Genomic DNA, 16,040 nt, shown 5'->3' on the forward strand with positions numbered 1-16,040 from the left:
ACAGCCTTTGTGTCCCTCCTCACATGCCATCTCCCCTATATCTGCTATGTCTATGTCATTAGTATTGGCTTTATAAGTGTCTGACAATACATAATAGCCAAAACCTAAACATGGATGACAGTTTTCTTCTAGGGGTTCTCGTTCTAAACATTATTATAAATTATGAACAAAATAGGCACTTTGTAATATGTTCATGACACTACCTGCCCCCTCCTCCAGAGGTAATAGAGACTCTCCATCTGCTCAAAGAAACAGGTTCACATTCAAGCCTGCATCTCCGGGGCTACAAACAACACAGCTGAACACTACAGAAAATGCAAGGAACTTGGCAATCCTACTGCAGTTTCCATTTCTCCTCGGCCTTCCCAGGCCCAGGCCCTCTAAATGGCAATGGCCTCCCTTTTCACAACCAAAACTCAGGATATCCTGTCCTCTCTTTCCTCTACCCCCCTCTCTCCTAGACATGCATACAGGCCTCTCCTTCCTCCCTATTCTTCTCCTTCTCACCCATACCACCTGATGTGGTCACCAAAATAGTTGCTCTATGAAAGTCTCCTCCAAATGGGTGCTGCCCTCCTCCTCCAGAAGGATAAAGGATAACATTGCCTCTCTTGCTCCCTCCTTGGCTGAGTTCTGTAACCACTCTTCTGCTGCTGGCTCTTTCTCTTCCTCCCTCAAGCACTCCCTTGTGTACAACCTCCTAAAAAAAACTGTCTGCGGACCCTTCCTGCCTAGCTAAACATTGTCCCATCTCCACTGCCCCCTTCTTCTGCAAACTCTTGGAGAAGTTGGTCATCTCCCAATAGATCCTCCACATCAAATCCGCTGGTTGTCTCCATGACCATCAGTCTGGCTTTAGAGCAGCCAGAGGCTCTTCTGAACACCCGTGATGACCTGCTCTCTAACCTTGACTCAGACTCCCGTTCTGTTCTCATCCTCCTTGATCCGTCTTCTGCCTATGACACAGTCAACAACTCCACCCTTATAAATCAGCTCTGTGATATTCTGGGCATCACAGAATGTGAACTTGATGGGCTGACCTCCTTTGTTTCGAAGTAGCCCTACCAAGTGCAATTGGGCACTTTTCTCTCCTCCACCTCACTCTCTACCTGTGATATCCCTTAGGGCTCTATCCTCTCACTGTGGATTTGCAACATCTATCTTGCAACTTTCTCTCCTCATTTCCATTGTTATGTTGATGACACACAGCTCTCCTTTAAGCTTCCCTTTCTTAGCTCTTCATCTTATTCCCTCATTCCCGACTGTCTGACTGCTATTCAGGCATAGTGTGCTGCTAACAGTCTCTGCCTTAATGCCAGTAAGACTGCGATCATACTCATTGGGACTTCTGCCCCATTCTTTCCTTTTTACTATCTGCCCCTACCTTTTGGGCCCCCTCCCATTACCCTTGTGTGAGGCAAAGAACATTGGTGTCATCTTCCACTCGTCTTGCACCTTCTTTCCTCAAATCGCTAACCTTGCCAAAAAGGTCCACTTTCAGCTTCATCTCCTCAGAGGCATTTTCCTTTCCTCCCCTCTTTACCTAATCCAGAACAGGATTGAGAGACTTATCCATGGCCTTAAGCCCAGGGACTGCATCTCTCAGCCCTGAAAACTCTCCACTGTCTCCCAGTGGCTGCAAGTATCAGATTCAAGACCCTCTGCATCATCCACAAGGCTTTCTTGGGCCTGGGGCGTTGCTATATCCAACATTCGCTCCCTAAATACCTTCCTGATAGAGACCTTTGGTCCTCTAGCTAAAGATCTCTATAGATCAGCTGTTTCTCTAAGCAGCGGGTGGGAGGTAGATTTCTTTCCTCAGCAGGAGTCTCCCTCTGCAATACCCTCCCTGCCCTCTTCGACTTGAGTCAGATCTCCTTAAGTTCTGAAGCTTTTGAAGACATTCGTCTTCGCCTCCTCCTTCTCTCTCCCCTGCTGATCTCCACCTGCCACTGCGATTGGTTGCCTGTGCCCCCTATGAGTCTTACTGTGGCCAGACCCCCTTAACCAGTCCTCCCCTTCACCCCTTACCAGCATTTGCCCCCAAACATCCTTCCCTGACCAGCACTCTGACTTTAGTCCACCCCAGTCCTCGCACTTAGCTTACCCCCACCCCATGTTCCTTGTCACTTGCCCTCTTGGGCTCCCCCTAGCACTTGGTCAGCCCATAGGACCCCCTACTCCGGCACTTCCTCCTCCTCCCCTATTCCATCCCTCCTCCCTTTTCCACCCCCATGCCACCTCCACACTTCTAATTACTGTGCTTGCCTAGTAGAACTGTTACTGTTATTTTTCTCCCTTGTTCCCCCAACCCTCTTTTGTCTTGTGGCACCTGGAAACACTTTATGCTGTATAGGCGCCATACAAATGTTCAATAAATAAATTAAAATAAATAAAGAATACCTGAGATACATGTCTGCAACTATTTTTCTTTATCAGGTAGATTTCTTTTTAATATGTTTTCACGGCTAACTATCGCCCAATCTCCATCACTCCCTTCCTGGGCAAGCTCCTGGAGAAACTGGCCATCTCTCAGCTTAATCTCCACACTGAATCTGTTGGTTGTCTTCATGACCATCAGTCTGGCTTCAGAGCTGCCAGAATCACAGAAACTGCTCTCCTGAACATCCGTCAAGACTTACTCTCCAACCTTGACTGTAACACCCCCTGTGTCCTCATCTTACTTGAGCTCTCTTGTGCCTTTGACACTGTCAACCATGTCATCCTGCTAAATTGTCTCCGTGATAACCTGGCGTGGCTGACTTCCTTCCTCTCTGACCGACCCTCCCAGGTCCAACTTGGGTCCTTCCTTTCTGCTCTCTTTTTCTATATCTGTGGTGTCCCCCAGGGGTCTGAACTCTCTCCCGGACTGTTCAACCAATATCTGGCACTCCTTGCCCACCGCATTGCCGCTCTTTGCCCCAACTTTCAGTGCTATGCGGATGACACTCAACTCATTTTCAGGCTACCTTCGGCCACCTCTTCTGCGTCCCTCATCTCTGACTGTCTGTCTGCTATCCAGGAGTGATGTGCCGCCAATGACCTCTGCCTTAAAGCCAGTAAGACTGAGTTTCTCCTCATTGGCTCACCCACTCCCTCCTTTCCTTTAGCTCTCTGGCCGGCCTCTCTTGGCCCTCTTCCTGCTCCCACCTGCAAGGCTAAAAACCTCTTGGTCATCTTTGACTTCACACTCTCTTTCTCTCCTCACATCTCTGACATCTCTAAAAAGTCACACTACCATCTGCACCTCCTCATAGGTATTTTCCTTTCCTCTCCTTGCCCCAGAAGCTCACTGTCTCCAGAGCTCTGTTCTCTCTAGGTTGGACTATTCCAACAGCCTCTTTCTAAATCTTCCTGTTTCTTCTCTCCACCCTCTTCAACTCATCCAGAACAGGACTGCTAGACTTGTCCTTGGCCTCAAGCCCAGGGATCGTGTCTCTCCAGGACTTAAATCTCTGCACTGGCTCCCAGCAGCTGTGAGGATTAAGTTCAAAGCCTTCTGCATCATCCACAAGGCCTTCTGGGGGCCTGGGGCCTCAATACCTTCAACTCTCTATTCCTAAATATCTTCCTTCTTGTGCTCTTCACTCATCTGCCTCCTTCTCCTTCAGGGTCAGTCGCTTCTCAAAGCAACAAGTTGGTGGTACATCTCTCTCCTCGGCTGGGGCCTCCCTCTGGAACAGGCTCCCTGCCTCGCTGAAACTTGAGGAGAATCATCTTCGGTTCTGGAAGCACCTTAAAACATTCCTCTTTGCTTCTGCTTTCTCTCCCCCTGAGGCGTTATAAATGCCATATCATATCATACAAAAAATGTGTTCAGAGAAAGGCAATGCACATAAAGGCTCCCAGCATATCAATTTGCATTCATGATACCACCTCCTCACACAGCAGCCTCCACACTGACAGGGGGTTAGGAGGAAGGGGAGAGTGGGTAAGTGGGTCAGATGCAAACGAATTGCATGGGTATGTCATTGAGTTACAGCAAAAGGTTAGGGGTTGCACACCCTGTATTTCTTTACTGTTTGGCACACATCTAGCATCAACTGTTTCTGTTTCTGTTTCCATGCTAGTTCATGAACATTCATCATGATGGTCTCCAATTTAGGTACGGCTTTAACCTGTGGTAAGCATATGTTCATTTTTCTGGTCTAGCTTTGCCATCTTGAAATAAAAAAAAAATGTTAATTAAAATATTTGTTCAATTTTGCTCTAAAATATTCAACATTGTTAATGTTGAGTGTTTAAAATTAAATGTACCTGAAACTCTCAGTTCAGGGTTTTATGCTAGGACCTTTTTTATGTGAGACACTGTTTTTCCTGGGCACCCATTGTTCATTGTGAATCATAAATATTTGCAGAAGCTTTATATATACTATTCTATATTCTCTATTTCATAGCAACTGGCAAGTGTTGTCAGGCTCATGGCCTGCACTGGGAAAGAATGTTTTTTTCAAGCAGCAAACTTGAATGGATAACTCTGTTTCTATACTGGCTAGTAGCAGTTCATGAATAGTTATTGTGTGTGTGTGCTATGTTTTTGAGCCACTGCAAAATTTACCCCGGTCCTCATCTGTAAATCTAAGGGCAACGGTGCAAATTACTCACCATGAAACTAATTTGGTAGGGAATCCTGGAATGCTACTAGGAATGATAGGGTTTCTAGAATTCAATATAGATTTTATTGACAAGACAATCTTTTTTCATGGAGGTAAGGAACTTTCTCGGCAGAGTAAGCAGATGTATTAAATTTGTAATACAGTATATTGATAAGATTGTTAACCAAATTAGTTTTATGGTTTTAAGGTATCTTTTTAGGTATGGCCCCCATTAGGTTGCAGGCTAATTTTCTCTCAAATGTTCATATGTCAATGGTTAAACTGCTATAACATACACTGTAAATGTTAACAGATGATATGCTAATTTACTGGACTAGGTTTTGCTCTTGATTGGATTGAATTGCAGGGGATCCTTGGTACATCATTGCCCTGTTATGAGTGTGGATGTGTGAAGCAGTGGCCTGCAAATAGAGAACTATCACTAGGTGTAGGCCCAGTTGTGTATTTATTTTGTTTTCTGAGGTATGTTGCGTTGTATGCTGTGCATGTTGTCTGCATTATAGTTTGCACTCTCCAATTCTCTGGATCAGTGTGTCATAGCTGTTTCTTCTGGTGCCCGGCAGACTTGTCTGAATACTTGGAGGTTAATTGGAGGGTGGTATCCGTCCAATGATTTACAAGAAGTGAAAGGGGAAGTATTAGTCATACAAAGGTCTGTTGTGAGCAAAATGGCCTTCCACCTATTTTCTGGAATATAAGTGACATGTGGGGAGTAGTGAGGTCCATATATGCCATTGGTGGAAGATGACAGATGACCAACAGAGACTCAGCTGTCTACATTTTTACTTTGCATGCATTCGGATTGTAAGGAGGTGGCAAAGTGGGATTCGTAATTAGAAGATAAGTCAAAAGGACATTTTGGCAATCAAGCTCAGTGATGGGTCCATGCTGGTCATGGCCAATGCTGGGGTCCAAACACTTCAAGGAATGTGGGGCCCATGTATGTATGTGTTGAGACTTTGTCAATGTTTTCTTTTCTCCTAGGTACTGGAGGGAAGTGGAACTGAATCATGATATCTATTTTACAGCCAGGAATCCTGCTCATTCTGTTGGGGAGGTGAGTAAAGGTATTCAACTGTTAAATATGGTTCAAGTGACTACACTGGAGCACTACAGATGGTGGGCAGATGGCGAGTTACCTGGGGTATGAGTTTCCTCTGGTTTTGCTGCTTGCAAGTATAGATGGAATGGTTGGGCGATAGTAGTATTATATTAGGAAGATGATGTTAAAAAAAGATTGTTTTGCGTGGGTATGTTAATGGGTTACCTTTTCAAGCCTGTGTTAGTTGAAAACACGTTTCTCTGTTTTGGATATTATAGAGTAGATGCGCCTTTGTTGGGTTATTATTTGTTATTGCACTTACATATATTTCATTGCCTTCCTAAGACCTACTATTTGTATGTTTTGTGTGTTTACTGTTTTGTTGGCTCAATGTATGTCTGGACTATTTGTTCTTTTGCAGTCTACTTGATTCCCAATGTGGTTGTGCTTTCCAGGCTGCAATCACCTGGTTGTAGGACTGAATATTTTAATGATCAGGTGCCTCTGAATAGGCCTTTAACGTTTGGATCAAGGAATTAAAAGAGGGTGGACATCCCAGTAAGTGGCACAAGGTACTCATACAGTCCATACATTATAATCTTCCTCCAATAGATGCATATCAAAGGGGCAAATGAAGCTTACACTCTAAAGAGTACATTCCCGCTTTACCAGTCTAGCTATTTGGGATATTAATATCCCTTCTGAGAAAAAAGTATGTCACACTGTGGAAAAAGTGGTGATGGATGGGGCAGTTAGAAATGTGAGACAATCATAGAAAGTACTCATTTAATGTTGGGTGTTGTCTATGCCCCTCATGTGATCTCTGGCCACTATTTTGAGAATCTTTTGTCAGGATTATTGGCACATAAGGAAATCATCCTATTTTGGGGTAATTGAAATCAAGGTAGTGATAGATTTGCAGGTTTGCAGCCATTTATCAGCTCTAATATCAGAATATCAAAATATCTCAGAATGGGCGCTGGATTGACTGACCTCCTTCCTAACTGACCACTCATCCCAAGTCATCCTGGGCACCTTCCCCTCTCCTACTTCCTTCTCCACATGTGGTGTTCCCAAGGGCTCTATCCTCTCTCCCCGGCTCTTTAACATCTACCTTACCCAACTAGCAATCCTCATCTCCTCCTTCTCCCCCAACTTCCAGTGTTATGGAGATGACATGCAACTCTTTTTCAAAGTTCCTGTTGACCGTCTTGTACCTTCCATCATCCCTAACTCTCTATCTGCCAGGGGGCTTTGGAGAATTGTATATAATGGAGTGAGAGGGTAGGGAATTGCGTTAAGGGGGAATGGAGGGGAACCTACCAAAAAAGATAAAATGAACTTTTTTGGAGCAAAAAACTCATTGAAAAAATGGACATCGATAAATGAATATAGAACCATTTAGAGATAATTTTAAGGCATTGATGTATGGAAAAACTGATGTTTTTGTTTTATGTAAGAAAATAAAAGAGATAAGGAACATGTAAACCATGGACAAAATCCTAAACAGCACAGATCAAATATTACATTTGATTGCTCCCAATATGATGAGGACCCCCATCATTTGAGAACTTTGAGTTGGCTTTTTGAATGATACTCAGAGCAAAACATCTCTAGTTTCCAATAAAGGGCCAACATAGTATGGAAAACAGTTTTCCAAGAGGTTAACAAAAGTTGTTTTGGTTTCCCAAATGGCTTATCAAAACAAAAGGTGTTTTTACAGGTCATCCACAAGTTAGTTAAGACTTATGGGAGCTGTGCTGTGGAATAGATAAATACAGAGGTGGAAAGTGTACAACTCTTTAGCTTGATATCCTATTTGTTCATGGATAGATTGCTGAAGTGATTCCCAACACTGCTTATGATAGCACAGGGAATACAACTTTGTAAGAACTACACAACTTCAATGGGCTACATCTCCCTCTTGAACTGTGCTACTTCACCGTGGGGCTAACAAGCAATCTGGAAATGCTACAACAAGTCGTATTGGAACAGCTTGATTGAGGCAAGAATCTTTACTATAGATGATGTATTAACTGGGACTTCTCTGCTGGACTTAGAATGTCTGTAATATAAATTCAAGCTTACTGAAATTGAACTGTCAAGAATATTGTTTATGCAAGAATATTTGTGTCTCAGCCACTAGCATTAGAGATCTATTTGGGCTATATTTAGTATCTTGTGGTATTTTGTGGTATTCTGGTATCATGGTATTTTGTTAGCTCTTGGTAATATATTAAATGTATTGGGGTATTTATTCAGTGGTGAGACTAATCTCAGAACAATGGGCCTCATTATAAGTATGCCGGTCAGGTAACAATGGTGCCAGTAAGCTACCGGCACCATTGTTACTGGAGCGAAATACTCCGAGTGCTGCCAGCGGGTGACTGTCAGCCCACCACAGTGCCAGTAAATCCATCCTCCCCATTCCCATTGAGTCAAATGAGACTCAATGGGAATAGGGAGCAATTTTTCCCGCCGCTCAGCATTGGGGAATTACCAGGATCACTGGGGCTGTAATGCCCCAGTAAATCCCCATTGCCGGGTGCCAGAAAAAAATTACTCCGGCAGCAGCTGTGCCATTTTTACCGGCACGGCTACCGCAGGACTCATAATGAGGCCCACTGCCTTATCATTATTTTACCAGGGTCCCTAACACGTACTGGATTTAGCACACTCTGAATAATTAACTCATGCCCTCCTGCAGTATCTTAACTGCAATACTACTTTATGCCCTTTTGGCTTGCATCCCACAATACATTAACCATGCAAATGAAATACAAAACATTCATTCAGACTCTCAGGGTAAAATGATACTTACTAACCTTAATTTGATATTTTTCTTACTGCACGTTTTGCATCTCGATGCATGCCAACCCAATGAGACTGAGTGCAGAATAAATACACAGAGACTAAATCATCTTTTCAAATCATTATTCTTTATCAGAAACTGAAAATATGCTAGTTACACAAAATGGCAAGTGCACCCACATTGTAATTCAAACATAAGCAAAGTCTTTCCTGCAATGGGTTTCAACACTGTATTTGCGATAATGCCCAGAGTTCTGCCTGACATTGGCCTTGAACTTCGCAAAAAAACCTAGCAGAACCTCTGTCACTCTGAATTTTATCGCAGCACACCTTGGAGAACTAGGAACACAGTTTTTTACGAACATGTTTCAAATGTTATTATGCAGTGCCTAAATTCAAATGACATATTTAACCCTATTCTGCCTAGTATCAATCGTACACTACATGCTCCTCAATTACTGCATAATTAACTAGATTCAGCTGGTGATATTCCCTGACTCAGCTTGAAGTTAATCCACAAAGTCCTTCTTCAGCTTTTCTGCTTCCCCCCACTCAGGGTCAACCACAGATAATGGTGCTCAAAAATGGAACTCTTCTAAGGACTGCCAATCCAGGAGAGACAGACAGCCCAGGAACCAGCTTTCTCTCTGCCAGTCCTTCTGTTCCCTGTGCCATTGAGTGAGTGAATGCCTGCTGCTCTTTCTGCTCCAAGCCTTTTTCTCAAACAAATGTGTCATTCAAAGACCCTCCACTTGAAAAGCCAGCCCCTTTAAAAGGCACATGATTTTCTTTGTGCCTTTGACTGAGATTCAAAACTGCAGCGCTGAAGAGAAAATGCTACATTCATCCGATGCTGTTTCCTGCTCTGAAACAATGCAATGTCTTTAGTAGAATGGATCTCACATTTCATACCTTAAGACACAGTGCAGCTTTAAGCCTGCACATTCGGTTTATTTCATTTCCAGACCACCATGCATTTCCATCAATCTGAATATTGAAGAAGTATGTCATTTATGGACATGTCCTTGTTTTGTTTTGATTTGTTCTGTTCTTGGTAAAGTCCTAACTTTGCTAAAACAATTGTTAATTCAATTTTAATGCAAATAAATAAATAAATACATACATAATAATGTTAGTATGGGAATCCATTATATGTTAAATGGGTAAGGTCAATTTGTCTGTTAGTGTTTTGTTAGTTTTATTTTTAAGTACAAGTAAGGCCACAATTGTGGTATATGGAGCAAAGTGATTATTTTCTAGCATGTGCTCTGTTCATTCTTAACATTGGCATCTATTTAGATTCAGATACCCTAGAGTCATACATATGAGTATCACACCATTGGCCCTAGTAAAAATTCAGACCTTTGCTAAAATGTGGATGATGAAATGCAGAGCTCCCTTGTTGAAATTCAGAATAGGGAAAAGTATTTCCCTATTACACTTCCTTACACACCATCCTTTTTTTCTGCTGGGACATAACCAAAATCACTGCAGGAAAAAACAAACATGCAATAATCTCAACTTCACCACATAACCAAGGTGCGATCATGGGCACGATTTTACCTTGATCTTAATAGTTAAGAAACAAACATCTTGCAATTGGTAATATTCATACACACAAAACCTTTTTTTTCTTTCAAAAATCATTCCTCTTGTGTTTTATTGATATTTTAGAATGTCTTTTTCTATCTTATGTTTTCATCACATTTATCTTTTATCTTCTTTTAATTGGTGATCTCCTATTTGTTTTTTGTTTTTTGTTTAGATTTTTTTATCGTTTTTTAAAATAAAATATTAAATGAACATATTGTCACTTTCAAAAACGACCATAAGTCCACAGAACTGTGCCAGTGGCATCATTCTGATGTAAGAATCATTACAAATCAGTTTGATATAATAATTGACAAAATAAAATAATCTTTGACAGTCAATTCAGAAATAGTTCCAGAAACCGTTCTTGGTGGAGTGAACTTCCATCCTTTGTAGGTGGGACTTCTTTTGGGGTCCTCATCTTCATCCCCTTTTTCAGTCCACAGGTTTTTCCAGGGGACTCCATTCAAGTGGCATCCTCCAGCGATTGGCACACTACAAGGTTCCGGCACACTGAAGGGGAAACCAATTATTTTTGTAGATTAAAAAGAAAAAGACAATTTAAGAATCAAGTGCATCAATCCATTTACTTTTCCCTTCTGACTAGGATGTCTGAAATCAAACTTGATTAGGCATACAATTACAGATGATACACCGAATGACATATAATGCAGCCAGGACATCTTTTTAGCACCATCTGAAAATAACATACATTAAACACACTAATTCACACAGCAATTTTCAGGCAGCAGTATCAAACACAACCAATCTTAACACAACACTAATTTCTCTTAATTACTTATTTATATTGTGTTATAGTATATAATATATATACTTTCCCCTTTTTATCTCTTCAAATCTCATTTTCATATTTTCATACTATTTAAACTATTGACCCGCTACAGTAATTCTATTTGATAGTTAAACTCTTTATTTTCATAACATCACATTTTTCACTCCCTGCTAGTCTCAGCTCGCTCTAATATTTTCTTTTCACCTCATGTTTCGGGTGGAAGGGCTTAATTTGATTAACATGTACAAACTGTCTCATTGTTAATTCTCCCTCCTTTTTAGCAATTCTGTAGACCACAGGTGAAACCTTATCTACAATTCTATATGCCCCTTGTTGTGAAACTGTGCGACAAATGAGACAAATCTACGATTGGGCCACCCCTTAGTGGGAGACCATGCATCAGCCTTAGATAATCTCCTAGGGGGGTGTGGATCACTATGCCCCCCACGCGCTTGTATCTCAGGGCCTTTGTGCACTGTGTTACTCCTAGATTACACCTATCTTACTCCAATGTACACATTAACATAAGACACAAAGAAATCACATGAATCGATTCAAGAATAGAAACACTTTTATTCATACATAGCAATGCATGATGCAAACACTACTATAATGCAAATCTTGAATTTGCACCTTTTATGCATTTGGTGCAAATGCAATGACTATGGCCCTCATTACAAGTCAGGCGGTGGACCATGGTGCTGTTAGCACCATGGTCCATGCCGGATTCCACCATGGTGGATGGCGGAATTACCGCCCCATTCCAAGTTGAGTGGGGCGGTAATTCCCCATTGCCCATTTGCCCTTCCCCATTCCCATTTTTGCCCCATAGGGCATAATGGGGATGGGGAAGGCGCTAATTACGGCACCGTAAATTACGGTACCGTAATTAGCACCAAGGTCGCTTAGCGCCTTGGACTTTAACGCCTGCAAAAAGCAGGCATTAAAGTGTGAATCAGGGGTTAAGGGTTAACTGCGCCAACGGCGCCGTTAACCCTTAACGCCTGACTTGTAATGAGGGCCTATAAGCCTTACAGGCTTCTAATATAAATAATCTAGTAGGCACCCCATTCCTCTCCATTCCACACCATACTTCACACTCTCTCTTTAAGACAAACCCTGTCTGATTACCCCGTCTATCATGTCAGCCAAAGCTCTGTGTGAGAGTCTTCACTGCTTTTCAAACGTGGTTAGCACCAGGAATTCAAATGAGTTCAGAGTGCATCTTCATGCTCATTCCCATTTCTCTCTGTCTCCTCAGGCCCAAACTTGTGTCTGGTTCTGGTTAACAAGGTATGGCATTCCAAATCGATTCTCTTCTCGCTGCAGATTACAAAACAGCCCACAAACGGATTTCTCTCCTTTTTGCTGACCATCTTTCACTCTCTTGGCACAGAATGTTGCAAGGTGTATTCTCTCTACAGTCAGTCACGATCTTCACTTTCCATGGCCAGTTGTCATGCCAGGAAATCAGACAGCAAGCACGTCTTCTGGCTACCGTCTCAGAGCAAAGCCATAGACAAAGCTACACCCTAAGGCCTAAAATCGGTTGGTCGGCATTCCCCAGAAGTGCTGCTGCAAAACGTAGATGCCAGTTACCAATGTCTCATCATTGCTGCAACAAACAGCCATGATGCAAAGTCACATGGTTTCATCAAGGTCTGGTCAATCTGGTCTGGTCAGTTCATGCTGCTTCCAATCTTGGTCTTGTCAATTCATGCGATGCAATCTGGTCATCAAGGCGATCTTGGTCAATCAAGGTCTCATGGTCTGCAAATCTCAGTCTGGTCAAGGTGTTTCTCCAGATGTCATGCAAAGAAAACAAAAGTGCAAGAATCAGTTTTCAAATCAGTTTCAGATGTATTCAAAGCCAAAAACAAAACAGCATTCTCTCTATGTTTCCTTCAGTGCACATAGCTAGTTCTAAACTCCCCATGTCTCTCAAAAGACATCAATGCTAGTTCCTCTCAGCGTCTACAATATCAGTTCTAGTGTACCAGTCTACCAGTCATCTGTCTCTCCATGCTGCATGATGCATTACTCCATCCCTGTCTTTCTCAAAATGAAGCAGGACAGCCCACTTCACATAGCCCAAAAATGGCACATTCAAATGCTGCACAACTGCATTCCTCTCATTCAATTGAACTCCATGTCCTGCAAAAGCATTGCTTCCTGTGGCATTTTCATGTGTTCTATCCACACTCCCCTTTCAAAATAATGTATTCACGAAGCTGAATCACTACATGTTGACAAAACAAATCGATTTCATTCAAATAGACACTGCTTCCTGCGTGTGCAATACAATTCAGATTCAAACAACATTCCTTCCCTTCACTGCTTACTCCTTCTTCAAATAAACAGTCTGCTAATCCTGCGCAATGTGTTTGTATAACCAAAACAACCCCTCTTTCCATGCACTCATTCAAACTCAAAAAATTCAAACAATCCTGTATCTCAGAACATCCAACTTTCGCATGATTCACTCTATTCACATTCTCCTTCGATGCTATCCAAGTTTCTGTGTCAATAGACAAAATAATATTTTCACTCGATAATGTAGGCAAAGTTCTGTTGTTATCAATCCTTCTAAAAATGTCATTACAATTGCAATTTCTATTCGAATCAAAGATTTTCACATAACTGCTTCCATGCGCTTAACTGCTTACATGCAAAGGTGTCTCCAATGATACAGTTTAATAATGCAAATCTTCATACGCAAACCCTCTATGCATTCTGCACATATCTGTCAAAAATGCACTCTCCATTTCTTGTATTTCCTGTCAAACGTAATCTTCTCCATGCACTTCTTCGTGCTGCACCCCTACCAGGTTTTCTCTAGGAACTCTGTTCCCACCCATCACTGCTGTTGTCAAAGACTTCAATGAGTAATTTAAAGTTGCTGGGATATCTTCCCAGTTATCAATTGCATGTCTGAGACAATATATTATTGCTCGCAAGTCACTAATATATGGTGTCATTTGTGTTCCTGCTACTTCACTCTTCACTTTCAATTCTTCAGTCATTATGGTTGGTGCCGGCGAAACTTCCCAGGCATCATGCATATTTCTAAGCCGATTTCTTATTGCTTTCAAGTCAAAAAATGAGCTCATTTTGCAGTAGTAATTATTTCACCCTAAGGATTTCACTCAACCAACCAAACCTCACGACACTTAAATGAATTTCAAAAAACAAGTTCCAAGACTTCTCTAAACATGCAGATACAATCGTCGACTTGCCAAAAATGTGCACAAATTCCAACCAGTAGAAATCAAAACAAAGGACAGACTTCCCCAAAAAGTGTCAGCCTCTGCCGAGTTCCAAACAAACAAAATACCACAAGCGTCTTCAAGAAAAAAAACAGTTTCTCTAGCTCGGCCAAATGGATGTACATTCATTCCCCAAACATTTCCAGTCATGAAAAACCGCTCTGGATCAATTCCAATTCATATTCCGGATTCAAAGTCAGTCAGACAATTGCGTTCCCCTTCCTACGGTGAACAAAATAGTGGACGAAGCGTGCTCTAATTCATAACATCTCCAAGACAGACAAAACACCAAACATAAAATATCTATTCCCACAAACCAACAGAAAACACAGCTTCACATGATGTTCACACTTCTACTTTGGCCCATCGATAATTGGATCAAAGCCAGCTGCAAAACTCTGCAGACTAAACCCTCTGTTCCATGTTATCAGTCAGCATTAGTGAAGCCCCACATTGGGCGCCATTTGTGAGACTGTGCGACAAATGAGACAAATCTACCATTGGGCTAACCCTTAGTGGGCGACAATGCATCAGTCTTAGACAATCTCCTAGGGGGATGTGGATCACTATGCCCCCCCTGCACTTGTATCGCAGTGCCTTTGTGCACTGTGTTTCTCCTAATTACTCCTATCTTACTCCAATGGACATATTAACATAAGACACAAAGAAAACACTTGAATCGATTCAACAATAGAAACACTTTTATTCATACATAGCAATGCATGATGCAAACACTACTATAATGCAAATCGTGAATTTGCTTCTTTTATGTTTTTGGTGCAAATCTACCATGCAATGCAATGACTATTAGCCTTAGAGGCTTCTAATGCAAATAATCTAGTAGGCACACCATTTCTCTCCATTCCACACCATACTTCACACTCACTCTCTCTAAGACAAACTCTGTCTGATTACCCCATCTATCATATCAGCCAAAGCTCTGTGTGAGAGTCTGTTCTAGTTCCCCATGCATGTGTCTTATTCAGCAATACTCCCCTTTTCCTGTTCTATGCTCTGTCTCTCCTCTCCCACTAACTCTGCAACCAGCCAGTCAGTATCAAGGCCAGGCCTCATCAGCTTTGCTCAGAATGCTATCCCAATGCTCCCTCGATCTCAGCGCAATCTCTCAGAGAGCAGCTCCCCCAACAACTAGAAACTTCCAACAGCCTCACCTCTGGTTATACTATTCAATGACATACACAAATCTCTATGGTTATACTCGTTCTATAAGCTAAAATGCCTCTCTATCTGTCTGCCAGCAATTCTAAATATGAGCAGTGCCTAAATGTCTGTGATGCATGTACTGTACTTTGCAATCACTGCGTTTTCTGGTCAATGTGACATTTGCCATCATATCTATACCATATCTATATTCTGTCTGCCTGCGGTACAAAACACCATCTCCTCATATTTCTCCATTCAAACCCCTCTATCCTTCTGCATGCAAAGCTCTTCCTGCATATCTCTTCTCCATCTCCATTGCGCTGCTTACCCACACCTTCTCTCTGTCTCTGTGAAGCACAAACCATGCTGATAATGCCAGCATCCATCGCCTCTCAGACAAAGGTCATGTTATCTGTCTCTGCCAAGCAAACTGTTTACGAATACTTGTACACTGTAACTCATAACAATCTCTCTGCACTCTGTGGAACAAACAGCTTCGGTGTGTCTCATTCAGTGGAATGGCTTCATAATGCCATAGGCCTCATTCTTTCTCTATTCTCGAAGGTAGCGCCTAACACATTCATTCATACGAAGCACTATACTCAAAGCTCAATGCATATTCTAAGTGCACACTCAATGCGTGTCTCTCAACATGCATACATAATACATAACATATCACGTATGTATAATGTTTCTCTAAATGGCATTTCAAATATAACATGCCTCATTGTATATTCAAATTGCAAATGCATACAAAG

Source organism: Ambystoma mexicanum, chromosome 2q, assembly GCF_040938575.1.
Source record: "Ambystoma mexicanum isolate Mex_15411 chromosome 2q, UKY_AmexF1_1, whole genome shotgun sequence".
Lineage (NCBI taxonomy): Eukaryota > Metazoa > Chordata > Amphibia > Caudata > Ambystomatidae > Ambystoma > Ambystoma mexicanum.